The 16192-nt window shown below is 43.5% G+C and overlaps 1 protein-coding gene across 1 annotated transcript in view; it reads left to right on the top strand.

The window, feature by feature from the left end:
- Positions 1-454: 454 nt before the first annotated feature.
- PLCE1 (phospholipase C epsilon 1) overlaps positions 455-16192 on the top strand; it is a 348163-nt gene continuing 332425 nt past the window's right edge. Inside the window, exon 1 of the mRNA XM_023226273.1 lies at positions 455-697. The gene's annotated coding sequence lies outside the window, so the exon portion shown is untranslated. The remainder of the gene's footprint in view (positions 698-16192) is intronic.

The following is a 16192-nucleotide window of genomic DNA, read 5'->3' as shown; positions in this document are numbered from 1 at the left end:
TCCATATCTGTCAACCAGGGATGGTTCCCTGGGGTAGTGTGAGAGTACATTCCCGCCGCCTGAGGTGTGCAGAGTTCCCGCCCTTCCCGGAGCCGGGCGCCCCAAGAGCGCTCTCTCTGGCTCTCGCCAGAAAGGATGGCTCCTAGGGGCCAGGGTCAGGGGTCTGGGAAGGGGTCGCGCCGCCAGCAGCCAGCTCGGGGGAGGCGGCCGGGTCCTCGCTCCGCGCCCGCCTTACCCGCACGGCGGGAGCCGGGGGCGGGTCCGGCACAGGCCGCTCCCCCGGTCGCTTGGCCGCCCGCGGCTGCGCTAGCGGCCTCTCACCCGGGGCGGGCGAGTTCTGGGAAAGCCCGGCCCAGGGCGGGGGCCCCGCTGCCGCCCGCGCAGCCGCCGCCGTCCGGGCAGCGCGCACAGCTCGGCGGGCGCGGACTGGGAACTGCGCGGGTCCACACGGTAACGCTGGGCAACGTGGGCAACGCGGCGGGCGGCGGGAGGGGCAGCGGCGGCGCGCCCGGGCTCTGCCTCCCGGGCTGTGCCTCTCGGGCACTTGCCTGGCTCCTGCGCGTTCCTGGGCATCGGCTTTGCAGCTGACACACAGTAGCGGGGACACCCGGCGCCGCTAGGGACAGGCGCGCGGACGGCGGGTCCCAGAGGGACTTTGCGCTTGGGGACGCTGGCGAAACTCGCCAGGAGCGAAGAGGTGAGGAAGCGACTCTGTAACTCGGTTCCTGAGGACTGGAGAAGGTGAAGGATGGGCTCGTTCTCTCCCAAGGCAGTCGACCCGCCGAAGGGAGCAGCCCGACCCCGCGTACCTGGCTGAAGAGTGTCCTCGCCCTCCCGGGGGACCCGAGGCGGGTGGTACCCCAGGGCATGCAGGCCGCCCTCGCAGGGGCTAAAAGACACCCTGCCAGTACCTTCACTCCAGACGTCTGCCTCAGGTCACCCCTTCGTGTTGTGAGTGCGGTGTGGAGGTGGCCAGTGCAAAGAAAATCATAAGCTCTTTTTGTGGCAGTGCTTAGCAGCAGTATTTCAAGGAAAGTGCTCAAGAGATTGTTCCTGGAGAGATTTGTGTACATCAAGTCCTAGAAAATACAGTATTGGACCTGGTCCCGCTCTAACTGGTAACTAGAAGAATAGCTAGCTTTTCCTTCAAGTCCTTTAATGCCACAGTAACAAATAACACTAGAGCAAGAAGTCTTCTAGTCGTGGCGAATGTTAGGTGCACAGCGTAAATTTGTGGGAGCTTTCGCCCCCTTGCTTTGTACTGAAGCCATGAGACACTTAGTTCAGCCGACTTGTTCAGTGTAAGACTCATTTAGTGATTAATCAGTGTCATTTTAAATAGTGAGTTCCCTGAATACATGTTAAGTAGGATTCACTTAAAACTTTTCACTCTTCGAAAAGTTATTTGCACGAAGGTCATAATTTCAGTTGCATTATGCAAAATTTGCCTGTAGGTCTTTTAGATCTCTGTAGGATTGGTGTGTTTTCATATTTCTTATACCCCCGTAGAGGTAAGGCAGGGCCACTGCCACAGAATGGGCACTACTGTGGCCAAGAATGCTTGACCCCCATTGGGAGAAGTTTTGAGAGCCTGACTTGGGAGGTGGAAGCAGGTGACCCCATCGATGCTTGTATAGGTGCCCAGTTGTCATTGAGGAGAGAAATGGACTATCTCTAGGTTACTGCATGCATCTATGTCTTCATGGATACTTTTCTGAAGAATGTCTCATGGTGTAGTCTTCTAAACCATATGATGGCACATCTTCCCCCACATCCACCACTCTAAAGTCTAACCATCCTTCAAACTGTGTTTTGCTGGTGTTATGCAGCTTTTCCTGAAACAACCAAACTCCACCTGCTCTGATTCCTGCAGGATTTTTTCTCCAGGGCCCTTTCTGCTCTCTACCTTCTGAGAGTTATTTATGTAGATGTCTCATTTTCCCTACTAAAGGTATTTGCTGTGGCTTTCATGGCAAAATGCTTGCACCTAGAAGACTCTTTAGAGATAATTGTGGGCCAGTATTAAATCTTAAGATTTTGGTTTTACAACATAAATATCTACTTTGGAGAAGGAGACAATATAATTGAAAGGAGCTAGAGGAATGTATAATGTTTACCATTAACACTATCCTTTATTTACAGCCCCATGGGGGAAATTCCTTTTTTTTTTTTTGAGACGGAGTCTGGCTCTGTCTCCCACCCAGGCTGGAGTGCAGTGGCCAGCTCTCAGCTCACTGCAAGCTCGGCCTCCCGGGTTTACACCATTCTCCTGCCTCAGCCTCCGGAGTAGCTGGGACTACAGGCGCCCGCCACCTCGCCCGGCTAGTTTTTTTTTTTTTTTTTTTTTTTTTTTTTTGTATATTTAGTAGAGACGGGGGTGTCACCGTGTTAGCCAGGATGGTCTCGATCTCCTGACCTCGCGCCCGTCTCGGCCTCCCAAAGTGCTGGGATTACAGGCTTGAGCCACCGCGCCCAGCCTGGAAATTCCTTTTATACCCAGGAGCCTTGTCTAATAATCATCTTTGGTTCATGCCTTGGGGCCAGGTAAGAGGTGAGATTGAACTGGAGGGACGTTCTTCCAGTCCTCTTAGTAACATAAACTCCTGGGATGTGCTCCAAGTTTGACCTGTCATTAAAAATTCCATACCCCAGTGGGTTAGAAGCTAGATTCCAATGAAGGCAGTTGGTTTTCTTTTTCTATTTACAACTGTTCTTAGTCACATTCTTCGCTGGGCTTTTGTTGTATACTCAAAAAAAAAAAAAAAAAAATCGTCTGATGGGCAATTTGTTACCTGTAACTTTCTAAATGAATAAAAGAAGATTGAAAAGCTACTGTGTATGGTGGAAGAGTTTTCTAAAGTAGGCAACAGAGGATGTTTCCCATGCCTGGGCAAGAGGAAGGATTTGCACAGAGTGAGGCTCTGCTGCACGTGTGTGCGCGGGGGTGTGTGTTCCACACACCTGGCTGACAGGTGTCTATACAGGACAGTTGCTATGGTCCTAACGCCTTCTCTCTCTGCCGGAACTACTTCTGCGGTGGAAGAGCAACAAAACAGAGCTTCTGGATTCAGAAGCAGAGAAAAAGCCAAAAACAGTAGAAGCAGCTTAGAGTGTGAATTTGTTTGCTGAAGTTGCTTTCCTCCCAACGTTCAGTTGAGATGTGTGGCATTGAGCAAGTAGGGGTTTGGTTGAGGGGAGGGAAGACAGGTGATTGGGGAGTATGGTGCTTCTGGAGGAGGGCTGGAAGGTTCTGATAGGGTTTCAGGGAAGCATGTGATTTACTTATGTAAGGCCCAAAGAGGAGAGTTGGAGATGGAGGAGTAGGGAGTGAAGAAAGAGAGGAAGAAGATATCAAAGATGCATTTTGTTATAGGCCGACCATGTGGCCTACAAAGAAGGGCAGAACTCTTTCTAGCGTCTTGTGTTCCTCTCTGCTCCCTGGATGTAGAATGCAGGGTTTTTACGGAGGCTATAATTCATCTGTGTTATGGCTTGAATAGATTTTTATGGGCCAGATTGGGAACCAAGCCCTCAGAGGCTGCATTGTCCAATATGGTAGTCACTAGCCACATATGGCTATTTACATTTGAATTGAAATTAGTTAAATGAAATTAACCAGCCATATTTCAAGTGCTTTAAAGCTACATGCAGCTAGTGGCTACTGTATTGGACAGTGTAGATATAGAACATTTTTACCATCTCAGAAAATCCTTCCCTAGAGAATTGTTTCAAAGGGGTAATACCTATTAATCTCCAACGTGTACTGGTTTCCAAATGAAATTTAGTCATAACTTTAAAGCTTCCAAATTTTACATGAAAGTAATAGAAGTGGTTGTTGGTAACACTATGGTGACTACTACATGCCAGGCACCACTCCAAGCACTTTTATCAATTAACTCATTCAATTTTTATATATTAGGCAGTCAGTGTGAGAGATCTTATCCCTTACCTGTATTTCCAAAATCAAAAAAGCTCTGAAAACTGTGGTTTTCATAAATTTGGCTACAAAAGTTGGTCTGAACTGATGTGAGGATATGACAGTCTTTATTTTTCTCACTTGGTGAGAACTACATGTACATTTTTACTTCAGAAATTATGGGCATGTTTTATTTGCTGCAGATACCATTGGAGGTGTTATGTAATATATGGCATATGCACTTTTACTGTTACAAAATCCATAAAGCTTCTGAATCAGAGTTGGCTGGCTGCTCAGAATTTGGATAAGGGAGTGTGGACTTCCATGATTATGCCCATTTTGAAGATGGGAAAACTGAAGCAACGAAAGGTCAAGTGACTTGCGTAAAGTCACAGCAAGGAAGTGCCAGTGTCAGGAGCCACTCAAAGTGGGCTGTCTCCAGAGTCTGTTCTCTTGACCACTATGCTAGCCTACATTAACCTCTTGGTTCATGACCCAAAACAAATAACCATTTTCTTTGTTTGCTTTTTGTTTTTTGGCTAGGTGAAACCTAATAGCTTTAACTCAGCTCATTAGAAAGTTTCACATAGTGATCTGGCTAAATTGTTTAGCAGTTGAGGTTTTGAAATGCTGTGGATGGTTCAGCCACCATAATAGATGTGCTTAGCAATTGTTTAGCTTGCCCCTTTCCACCCTGTGTCAGCCACACTTGCTTTTGAGCATTCACTGTGTAAGAACTGGTAGGAAAAGAGGTGGGTGCTGGTGAAACCATTGGGCTCCTGTTGAAATCTTTGGCACGTGGGGACTTACATATTCATAACTGTTGTGGGGTGGAGGGTGGCCGGCAGTTTGGTCCTAGTGTAGATCAACTGTTACAGGCGGGGGCCATTTGGTGGACTACCAGGATTGTAAGCCTTCCTGGCATGTTTTCAGAGGGTCTGCATCAGTCTGACTCAGTTGGAAGTCTTTCTAGGGAAACTGTGAATTCCTCTTTTCTTGTGGGAGTTTGACTGGAACTGCAAGGCTGGTCTGAGGGCAAGAATGGACTTTTCATTTCCCCTCCCCAAGTAGTGGGAAGCCCCAGTGATCTCTTCTTAGATTCCTGGTCCAAACCTGCCTTTGAAGAAATTATTGAGTAACCCCAAGATTTCTCCTTTGAGTAGGAGGAGATGTTCTAGACATTTGACCTTTTGTGTGTAGTTTAGCATGGCCCCTGCAGGACCCCCTGTCTCTTTGCAGCCAGGGGGCATGTATACCTCTTGTGGCACAATCTCTGAGGCCCTTAATGATCTTTCCCCACCCAACTCCCCAAATCCAGTTGTCATGGCTTAAGGTATGGAGCCTGGACACTCTATTCGTCAAATTCAAGATTCTCTAGAATCAAATTTCCCTGGGGTTTATATAGTACAACCTTGGATGAGCAACTGACCTTTGCATAAAATAGCAATAGTAATTGTACAGGGTTGCTTTGAGGCCACAGTGAGATAGTTCACCTAAAACACTTTGCATAGAGACAGACACCTCCTGAGTGCTCAAAGTTAGCTACTAATATTAGCTAACTAACATTAAGAAACTAATGTTTCTTCCCCCAGGGCTCCTCAAGTCTTTCCAGTGTGCAATGTTAGGCTTTGGGGAGGTGTAGATGGTAGGCTAGATCATGATCTCCCAAAGATGTCCAAGTCTGAATGCCTGGAACCTGTGAATATGTTACTTTACATCACAAAAGGGACTTTTACAGATGTGATTAAATTAAAGCTCTTGAGATGATCCTGGATGATCTGGGTGGGCTCTGACTAATCTTGAGTATACTTAGAAGAGGGAGACAGGAGTGATGTGAGGAAGGGGTCATGAGCCAAGCCTCTAGAAGCTGGAAAAGGAGAGAAAATGAGTTCTTTCCTAGAGCCTCTGGAAGGAATATAGCCCTACTAACCCATTTTAGACTTCTGACCTCCAGAACTGTAGGGTAGCACATTGCTGTTATTTAAACTACTAAGTTTGTGGTCATTCGTCATAGCAGCTGTAGGAAACTAATACAGCATAGAAGAATAAAGAGGAAGCAGTCGGAGTGAGAAGAAAGCTATAAAAATCAGAGAATGATAATAGCTAGCATTTAGTGAGAGCTTTGTACTAGGTATTGTTCTAAGCACTTTATAGGCACTAACTTGTTTAATCCCCACAATCACTTTCTGAGGTAGGTACTTTTATTATCTGCATATCACAGATGAGGAAACTGAGGCACTGAGAGGTTAAGTAACTTGCCCAACGTCACACAGCTCGTATGCAGCAGATCCGGGATGTGAGTCCAAGCATCCTGGCACTCTTAGCTGTCACCCAAACTACTCCCAAAGGCAGGCATTTCTGGCTGTTGAGTCTGACGCTATCAGCCACTGAATGGTACGTGACTGTTCGTGGGGAAAATGCAATGTTGGAATTGGAGAGAAAGAGGGCAATGTAGTTGTTTTTTTCTTCCCCAGAACACTGGTTATTGAAATACTTGTAAGTTTTCACTGTTGCCATCTCCTAGACTGCATCTGGACAGCCTGAAGCCGTGGGAGCGGTTCCTGGGCTGGCCTCCCTCTCGCTCCCACCTCTGTTCCTACAGCCGCCTTGCTCACCACAGACCGCTGGCCCCGGCGCCCTGTTGGCTCTGCTTCCCGCCTCTGCCTGTTTATTGGATTTGCCTCATTCCTGACTCTCTGCTCCAGCCCGGAATTCCACCACCTCTGAGCCCTCCAGTGCTCAAACTTGAGCTGGTTAGTGTCAGGGCCCAGATTGGAATGGCCCTCTGTGACTGTCAGTGAGGGATTATTTTGCCTTTTTCCTTTGATTATGCTGGCTGTTGTTGGTGTTCTAGCTGGGCTGCTTTTGTCTCTCAAGCACATCATTCAGAGTGATATTGGTTTGGAGCAGGGGTTTTCAAACTGTGTTCCAGGAGTGTTTGGGGCCTCTGCAGGGTGAGGGAGATGCTGGGGAATGAAGATCTCAGTCGTTTACTTCGGCTTCTATCGAGTAGTCCTGCTCTTATGTGTCTTATATACTGGTGCTCTGTTTTAGATTTTATGTGAAACAGGGGCTCTATTGTTAAATAAAGAGACAAGTTTGAGAAGAACTAAATAGACTTGCCATAGACTTGGATGTACAAGAAATATAACTCTCTATTTTCCCTCATTTCATTTTATAAGTTTGGGATCTGGAGTCAGGTTGCTTAGATTCATTTATATCCTGCCTCTACTACTCATAATCTTCATGACCTTGTGCAAGATACTTGGCCTATTTGGACTTAAGCATCCTCATTTACATTATAGAGGGGTTACAGTAGTACCTACCAAATAGGTTTTGCAAGAATTAAATGAAATAACTCATGTCGGAGGCTTAGAACTGTACATGGTCTAGAATAAGAATTCTAACAAATATTAGCTTCTTTGATAATTTTTATTGTTGCTACTGAGTCTCCCAGTTGAATGGCAGGAAAAGAATTTAGCCTCATATCTTCATGGGGTTCCCTTCTACTGCTCTCTGAGTGGTGTTGCAGCTGCAGGTCTTACTTCTTCTCTCCCTGGCTGCCACTGAAATAGCCACTGTCCTTGTCTGTGGGTGATTTCATATACAGTGCCACTGAGCTGCCTCTCATGGGTGCAGCAGCCACAGTGCCCTGAAGTCTCTGAGGTCTCATTGCCTTCTGCCAGGAAGCGAGGTTCCTTCTGCTTTCGGGACTTACAAGACATTTTGTCTTTTCTCCCCTGACTACCAGCCAGTAGGAGTTGGAATAGGGGCAAGGGTCAGAGTAAAGCTCCAGTCTCCTCCCTATTTCTGCTGGATATTGGGTCTATGATACAGATTTAATGCCCTTTAACCCTTTCCTCTGTGCTCTTAGGGTTTAAGTTTTTAAAACAAAAGCCAAAAAGGATCACAGATCTGCTCCCAGCCCCCCATATCCCTCCTCTGAAGCAGTGAGTACAGGGCTACTTGCTTGAATGGGGGAGGAAGAAGATATCTGGGGAAAATAAAACAAAACATAGATAGGGTGCCTAATCTTGACAGGCTATTAGTCAAACAGTACTGGCCAGTGTCATCAGTGATGTTTGCCCAAAACCTCTTATCTCTTCTTAGTAGTGGCATCACTGCTGGCTGTGTGGTTGTATGGTAACCTCCAGAAAGTGTGCTCCATTTGTAAAAATAATGAAAGGTGTCCTTTAGAGGGGCTGATGGTGGTTGCACACAAGTTCAGAGCTATAACAAAACTCAGCTAGCATTTGTGTATTTTCATTGCTTTATAGGACTAGCTACATAATAATAATAAAACAGTAAGGCTGCTTTATTCAGAATTAAGGAAGAGGCAGATATAAGGAGAGACTCTGTTTTGATGACTTCACTTTAGGTTTAAACTATATAATATTACTGACTATGGAAAATCTGGAGAATGGAAAAAAATCATTTGGGAAAAAACATGTGACGAAGTACATGCTATACAAATCTGGGATTAAAATATCACATAACATGGCTTAATTTGGGTATCACAGGAGTTGTTTCAAGTTACTGTCATTTCTAAAGAAAGTTTCGATTCATTTGTTGTTATTAATAACACAAACTCAGATTTCATTGATTGAGCATGTTTTTCACATATGAAATGTTTCCCTGGAAGAATTGAAACCCTCTCTAGTAGCCTGTTTTGTCAATCTCAGAAAGGTGGATAAAATTCACAAAAGCTAAATACTCAGGGCATGAAATTGTATTCCTTTTCCCTCCACAAAGGCAGAATGAATTTGGATGACAGAGCAGAGCTTGAGCAGTTTGGGTAACTGCCGGAGTCTGAGTGGATTCACTTCTCTACTACTCAGCAGGCTAATTTGCTTCTAACCCAGTTTGGCTTACTGTGCTTGAGGTTTTTCTTTCATCATGGCTTGGGCACTGTTTTAAAATTTACAGTGGTAGGAATTGGTAATTCTAGAGGTAGTTGTGAAAAAAACATGCTCAATTATTATTTGAATCTAAGAGAAGAAGGCAGGAACTATTGAGCTATGTGTAGAAGCTATATAAGTTTGCAAAAAGAACTCCAAAAATCAATTTCCTGGACCGTCAGTGCAACACAGACATCAGACAACCTTGCATGCTCTCCTGTGACACCCTTGGATCTAGGCTTTTGACTGACTTTTGCTGGCTGAGAAAGGCCCGGGCATCTCTAATGCCAAGTCATGGGATGGCTGAGAACAGGTGGAGGGTGTTCCTGTTGCAGGCAGGCAAGCCCAGATCAAATTAGTCATAGAAGTTAGGAGAGTGTGCTCATTTCTCACCGTGCTATGTATTTCTAATGAACTATCACTATCTAAGTGGTCAGATATAAAATATATCACCTATTTAGGAGATACTCATTTTTTAAAAAATCTTTAATCCAAAACATAAGTTTGCTTTAACAACTAAAATTCTATATTTTATCTTAAATTATTAATATGGACATACTTCTGTTTATATTTGTTTATTAATTTTTGGTTATATGCTGTTATCCAATACTTAAAATTGAGGAGAAGAAAGGAGAAGGGTCCAAGCTTGGCCCTCTTGCTTTTGGAGGAGTTGAAGGAACCCATCTCCTAAAAGACCGATGGATTTGCCCTAAGCTACCTAGCTGGGGAGCAGTAGAATAGGGACTTTTGTTTTTTTGAATAAAATTGGGATCACATGGTAAATACATCATACCCAAGTTTGGATCCTAGATTCCTTGCTTAACATTCTATCATGAAGATTGTCAACTTTAAGTAATGAGATTCAGAAAATATGATTAAGTATAGAGTTTATCTGAGCACAAATCTTGCAGATGACCACTCGAGGAATACCAGTTCTGAAATGAATGGGGTCAGTGGTCCATAGTGGAGAAGTTCTATGTCTTACTCATTGTTTTCTAAAGGTTTTATATTTTTTAATTTAATCAACTTAACTTTTTAGTAGATTCTCCTGCACTCTTTAGGTAAGGAATTATATTACCCACAAATAATGATTACTTCTCTTTTAAATCAGAAATTCCAGAACATTAATAACTGAGTGAGGATAATAGACTGTTTTATTTTATTCCTGATTTTAATGGAAATGCTTTTCATACTTTCTAGAAGGCATAATGTTGGCTTTTGATTTAAAATAGTTTAAATTACTCTGAAGAAGTAGTTTTGTATTCCTGGATTTAAGCAAAAGATGAAAGGGAGTTGAACTTTATCAAATGCCAAAAAGGTAATCTTTGAGATGATTTTATGCTTTTTCGCATTTGACCTACTGGTGTGTTCTATCAGGTTCACAAATTTCCCATCATTAAACCATGTTTGCAATCCTGCTGTGGCAGTTCATTGTCTGTTTGTTAATCAGTTGTATCTCTAAAATAGAGATATTAATCTAGAAGCCACTTAGATTTTACTTTGAACTTAAAAAATTAGCTCTACTTTAGCCATGGTCATCAAAGGCAAGAATTAAAATTAGCTTGCTGCTTCTGAGTGTGCATAGATTGAATTCCTGGAGACCCCGTGTGCTTTCCTAAGAGTGACAGGTGCAGCTTCAGATGTGGTAAGGAACTAGGGACACTGTTTATGTGGGCGAGTATAAGGAGAATGAAGTGCGCACCATGGATTTGGTAATTAGGGCTTGTGCTCTTCTAAGAAGTTTTGGTGTTAAATCAAGGGTAGCCTCTAAAATGGCCTTTCTGTGAGATGAAAATGAAATGCCTTTTTAAAAAAATTATAAGCTGGGCACGGTGACCCACGCCTGTAATCCCAGCACTTTGGGAGGCTGAGGCAGGTGGATCACAAGGTCAGGAGTTCAAGACCAGCCTGACCAAAATGGTGAAACCCTGTCTCTACTAACAATACAAAAGTTAGCCGGGCATGGTGGTGGGAGCCTGTAATCCCAGCTACTTGGGAGGCTGAGGCAGGAAATTGCTTGAAGCCAGGAGGTGGAGGTTGCAGTGAGCCGAGATTGCATTACTGTACTCCAGCCTGGGCGACAGAGTGAGACTCCATCTCAAAAAAAAAAAAAAAAAAAAAAATTGTAAGCAAGGATGCTCTCATTTCTTTGTGTTCCTCTCAAGATAGGCAGAAGTGGAACTCTACCATCAGATGGATAGACACCATCCTTAAGGATTCTGGACACACAGTGTAGACTTCCTTTTCTGGAGTAAAACATTAAATAGCAGAGCAGCAAACCTGCAAGATGAAGCTTGGTCCAAATCATGACCTTAGAATCTAGTAATAGTCTAATTCAATATCAAGTTTTAGTTTAGGTGAAAGCTAAGCGGTGAAAAAGTGTTCCTAAGGCAAATAGAAAGGAAAAGAGAAAGCAGGTATAAAACTTAAAACATAAATGTCAAATACTTTAAGTTTGCATTTGACAGCACCTATGGGACTCAGAAACTGACCCAAAGATTTAGCTACTGTGTGGTTGTCTTTATGGAGAAGGTGAGGAGAATCTGAGCCCAAGATGTAAGAAGGTGGTTGGTTGCCTTCTTCACATTCTTGTTACTTATGTGTTACCCCTCATCCTTGTCTCCTTTTTGCCCACAATTTTGGACTTTTTTCCAACCGTCTTTTCTCATCCATTCATCACTGATCCATTCAGCAGTTATTTGGAGTCACTCTCCTGTGTGAGGCACTATGCTGGCTGGTGGGGGCAATAGTGAGCAAGGTCCCCATAGCAACTGCCCACCTGAGTTTACCTGAGCCAGATGACCATGCAGGTGAGGACCTGACACTTTCTGTCATTTGTGAAACAAGATATTGCTCACTCTCTGTTTCTCAGGGTTTCAGACATTTATTTATTTATGGAAGGATAGAACAAAGCATTATAAGTGAGGAATCATTTGTAAGTTGTACACTTTGACAATGTTTTGTTAAAGGGGCTTAGTTAAAACTCTGTAACTTCACTCATGGGAAAGAGGCTTCTGTTGCTGTTACCTGGTGTTTTCTTTTGCTAAACATTTCCATCCTCGTTCCTTCCTTTTTGAAGAAATTTATTTTTAATTTGAAGAATTAGCACATTGCAAGGAATCAGACTAGAATGTACAAGGAGAGGCAGCAAATGCTCACCTTGTGACCAGTTCTATTCAGTGGGAAGACTCAGCAAAAACTTGGGAGGATGCCCAGGACATTGGTTACTCTTGTATTGAGGAAGCCATTCAGGTTAATCTGGAGTAACTAGTTCACATAAATGATCTGCTATTGATTTATGGCTTTGTTATTCGTTTTGAAATGAAGGACTTTGGTTCATTCTGTAAATGGAATGTTTACTGCATTCCTTGTTCTATATCCAGGATTTGCCGTCAAAGATGTTTCAGTTAGTTAGAAAGACATGGCACAAATACCTGAACTTCTCAGCATCTTTACCAAGAAATGTCTGGTAAGGACATCCACCTCTGTGAGTGCGGTTGCACCTCTACACCAATGATTCCACGCCTCTCCACAGCCTACTTCTCACTTCTGAGCTCCAAAGCTGCATATCGGGTTGGCTGGGTAGCATCTCCCCAAAACTCATGTCCCAAACTGAATGTGTCCTTTCCTAAACCCATTTCTCCTGTGATCTCCCATCGTGAATAGAACTTTAATCAGCCACTTGCTGAGACCAAAACCCTCACCTGATTGAGTCTGCGGTTTCTTAGCACTGAAGGCCTCACCTTCCCAGTCGTGACACGCTGCTGCCTTCCCTTCTAATGTTTCTTTCCCAATAGAGTGTGTGCCCTATGAAGCCAAGGCCAGGACTTTTGTTGGTTGTTCATTTCTATTATCTCCAGCCCTCACACAATATTGAACATGTGATAAAGGTCTCAAGAAGTACATGCTGATAGATTGTACAAATGGGAATTCCTGTCCATTCTGACTCCTAAATATCTCTGGAATCAGGCATACCCAGGTTTGATCCAGCTTTGCTGTTTTCTGACTGGGTGGACCTTGATGAAACTATTCTTAAGAAATTATTTTTAGATAATTTCTGATTTACAGATTAAGCTATTTTTAATCTCTCTATGCCTCAGTTTATGAATCTGTAAAATGGACGTAATCACAGCGCTTACTTCATGGGGTTGTGGTGAGGATTAAATGAAATAGAGCATGTAAAACTTATTACTGTGTTTGACATGTAGTGTAATCTATTATTACGAAGACAAGTTTGGAGCTAGAATGTGAAAGATGTTCAATGCAGATTAAGAGACATGTACTTTATCTTTTAGAAGGTAAGGATCCAGTAAAGGTTTCTACTGTGTGGTGGAAAAACCATGAGCTACGGAATCAACAGACAAGTTCAAATGACAAGTCTACCATTTAATAACTGTGAGACTTTTTCACATGTTTACCTAGCCATTCTCAGCCTCAGTTTCAAAGACTCTAAAATTTGGGGTAACGATACCTCCTACAAGGGATTGTTGTAAGGTATAAATGAGATGGTGTCAAAAACATCCAACGCTACTTTTTTTTTTTTTTTAATTTAGTTTCTTTAGTACTAAGCTCTAGGTTTCCTTGGAAACAGATCTGTAGTCAGAACCTTGTTCTTGTCTCAGCTCTCTTTAACATTTTTTATCAGATACTTGGAGAAGGCATAAAGCCATATTTCCCAAATTGGCAAATGACTCAAAGCTGGGAAAATAGCTAATACAATAGGTGATGGAATGAAGGCTCAAAATGACTGTGGCAGGCTGGAATGTTGATCCTTTACCAAATGGGACATCTAGTTAGTGGGTCAAAGCAGTTAAGAGCAGGGAGACCACTTAGGGTGATTCTCCTAGTCCTGATGATGTATGGAAAGGGTCTGAATTGAGGTGGTATCAGTAGCAACACAGGGAGTTATTAATTGGAAAGAACCTTTTCAAAAACTCATTAGAATGTGACAGCTAATTGGATACTTGGGGGTGGGTGTGTTGATAAAGGGGACTACAGATGATTAAGAAGTTTCCTTTCTGGGTTTCTAGGGGAAAAAAGAGGTGCCCGTTCATAGGAAGGAGAAAGTTAGGCAGAAGAGCTGAATTAGGGAGGGGGGATGACAGGAGTCTGGTTTTGTACATCATATGTTGGCTCTACTGAAGAGGAAGTTGGAAAGTCAGGACTGTAGCTCCAAGGAAAGGCTGTGTCTGGAAAGAGGCATTTGGAAGTCATCCACATAGAGGTGATAGTTGAATCTGTGGGTGGGAGGGGAGGGGATGGCCAAGGAGTGGCTGGTGCTATTCAGAATCATTAGCATTGTTGGCTCTAACTTTAGATAAGCAGTGTAAACAAACCCTTGCCCAAGTGGGAACTAGTTCCACTGCCTTTCTGGTGCTAGTATGTAAGTCATTAAAGCAAAGTTCTACAGGATAAAAAGAATCTGATAACAATTTCAAGTTTAAAAAAATTATATTTTTAATTACAGAAGTGATATGCAAATACATTCTCTCTCTCTCTCTCTTTTTTTTTTTTTTTTTTTGCTACTGGTGTTTCCAGAAGAGTGAATGCATTCTTGTTTCTAAATAATGTAAACTACATATAGGATAAAAGCCCCGTTAGTCCCTATCAAAGCCTTTCTTTTTTTTGAAGTTATTTGGTCTGGTGGGTATTCTTATAGACTGTTTTCTGTGTATTTACATAGTTACACACGTGCACATGCACATAAAGATATATTTTTGTTTTTGTATGTGGTTTTCTTTTGTTTTCTATAAATGAGCTCATACTCTGTTTTGTTCGGTTTATTTTTATTTTTAGTAATACGGCCAGTCATAGTGGCTTATGCTGTAATCTCAGCACTTTGGCAGGCCAAAGTGGGAGGATTGCTTGAGGCCAGGAGTTCGAGGCTAGCCTGGGCAACATAGTGAAACCCCCATCTCTACACACACACACAAAAAAAAAAGAAAGAAAAATTACCTGGACATGGTGGCACACACCTATAGTCCTAACTGCATGAGAGGCTGAGGTAGGAGGATTGCTTGAGCCTGGGAGTTTGAGGCTGCAGTGAGTGGTGATTGTGCCACTGCACTCCAGACTAGACAAGAGTGAGACCCTGTCTCAAAAAAAAAAAAAAAAAAAAAAAAAAGTAACAGTATACTCTGAAAATCTTTCCAGGTAATTTTATCTGGATCTAAGTCACAAAAACAATAAAACCTGTTTTCTGGGTACAAATGTACCATATTTTGTTTTGTTTGTTTTTGAGATGGAGTTTTGCTCTTACCCAGGCTGGAGTGCAGTGGCACGATCTCAGCTCACTGCAACCTCCGCCTCCCTGGTTCAAGCAATTCTTCTGCCTTAGCCTGCTGAGTAACTGGGATTACAGGTGCGTGCCACCACACCTGGCTAAGTTTTGCATTTTTAATAAAGACAGGGTTTCACTACATTGGCCAGGCTGATCTTGAACTCCTGACCTCAAGTGCTCTGCCCGCCTCGGTCTCCCAAAGTGCTGGGAGTACAGGCATGAGCCATCACACCTGGTGAATGTATGATGTTTTATTTAATCATTCCACTATTGTTAGAATATACCTTACATCTCTCCATCCTACAGGAATTTACTTCTAGGAGACTGCTGAAGTACCCCAGAGGCTGGAATACTTTGGTAAATAGTAAGCTAGGAGGTAACAAGCTATCTGGGGCAACGAGAGGCACATAAGAAGAAAGGAAGTAGAAAATGCTGCTTCTTAATGCAGCTGCCATGGCTTAGAGGAAGGAAGGAGACCTATTCTTTTTGGGGACTCGGAAGTAGATGAGAGAGGCTGAGCCATGTGCATGCATTTTGCAGGGCGGAAGCATGGGTGGATGCTAGAGGTGAACTCTCAGTACTGCTCCTTACCGCCCTGGTCCTATCACCTCCCAGGGGTCATCTAGTAACATACGTTTGACCTCCTGTGTTAGTCTACTTGTGAGTTGCTATAAAGAAATAACTGAGGCTGGGTAATTTATTAAAAATTTAAAAAGAAATTTTAATTGGCTCACCACTCTGCAGACTGCACAGGAAGCATGGTGCTGGCATGTGCTTCTGGTGAGGGCCTCAGGAAGCTTACAATCAGTGTGGAAGGCAAGAGGAGCCAGCATGTCACATGGCAAGAGCAGGGGCAACAGACAGAGAAGGGGGAGGTCTCAGACTCTTTTAAACAACCAGATCTCATATGAACTAATGGAGTAAGAACTCACTCATCACCAAGGGGATGGCACTAAGCCATTCATGAGGGATCCACCCTCATGATCTAAACACCTTCCACCAGGTCCCACCTCTAATATTGGAGGTCACAATTCAACATGGGATTTGGAGGGCACAAACATCCAAACTATGTCATTCTGCCCTTGGCCCCCCAAATCT

The sequence above is a fragment of the Piliocolobus tephrosceles genome, chromosome 9 (assembly GCF_002776525.5).
Source record: "Piliocolobus tephrosceles isolate RC106 chromosome 9, ASM277652v3, whole genome shotgun sequence".
NCBI lineage: Eukaryota > Metazoa > Chordata > Mammalia > Primates > Cercopithecidae > Piliocolobus > Piliocolobus tephrosceles.
The sequence above is the reverse complement of the archived record's forward strand: the minus strand, read 5'-3'. Positions and strand labels throughout refer to the sequence as shown.